The sequence below is a fragment of the Hibiscus syriacus genome, unplaced genomic scaffold (genome assembly GCF_006381635.1).
Source record: "Hibiscus syriacus cultivar Baekdansim isolate YM2019G1 unplaced genomic scaffold, ASM638163v2 tig00000477_pilon, whole genome shotgun sequence".
Classification (NCBI taxonomy): domain Eukaryota; kingdom Viridiplantae; phylum Streptophyta; class Magnoliopsida; order Malvales; family Malvaceae; genus Hibiscus; species Hibiscus syriacus.
The window spans coordinates 2,983,485-2,984,094 of record NW_024061790.1 but is presented as its reverse complement, the minus strand read 5'-3'; the positions used below and the strand labels follow the sequence as shown (position 1 = coordinate 2,984,094).

The window sequence follows — 610 nt, the reverse complement described above, 5'->3', positions numbered from 1 at the left end:
CGCCATCTTTCGACTTGCTCGAACCCGAAGATGGGCCTTCATTGACAGGTTTTGGTTCAATTTGATCTCCAACCCCATCCTCCAGCAGTAGTTGAACTTGATTGCTACTTTCTTTAATTTGATTGATGCCGGTTCCGACACGATCGGTTTGTTCCAATCAGATTGTTGTTATCTTCACTCCTACCTACTGAACCATTGCCTTTATTTATTCCATCCACCAGTTTGATTCCAATCGGAGGATTGGCCTACCTGATCAGGAAAAACAATTAAACGCTATAAGGAGGGCTTGAACCTCCGACCTTGTGGTTAATAGCCACACGCTCTAACAAACTGAGCTATTCCAGCCACTGCCTTCTTGGTCCACATAACCTCTATATTATCCTTTATTGTAATATTTACACATATGTACAAGGCAGGAATCTATGGAGCAAGTGATTCTATTATGGTAATTAGAAAAGTTTTGTAAAAGTAAATATGACCGTCCCTTTTTCCCATATATATGGGGTAAGGGGGAGGTAAGATAGTAGGCTACCCCCAACACTAGGTTGAGAGCAGCTTCCGTAAGAGACCTCCGAATTATGTATTTCTAAATAATCACATATTTGTTTTA

General features: G+C 40.8%; 1 non-coding gene across 1 annotated transcript; it reads right to left on the bottom strand.

The window, feature by feature from the left end:
• Positions 1-271: 271 nt before the first annotated feature.
• TRNAN-AUU lies at positions 272-345 on the bottom strand. The gene has a single exon. It is a non-coding gene; the product is annotated as a tRNA-Asn (tRNA).
• Between the last annotated feature and the right edge of the window lie 265 nt (positions 346-610).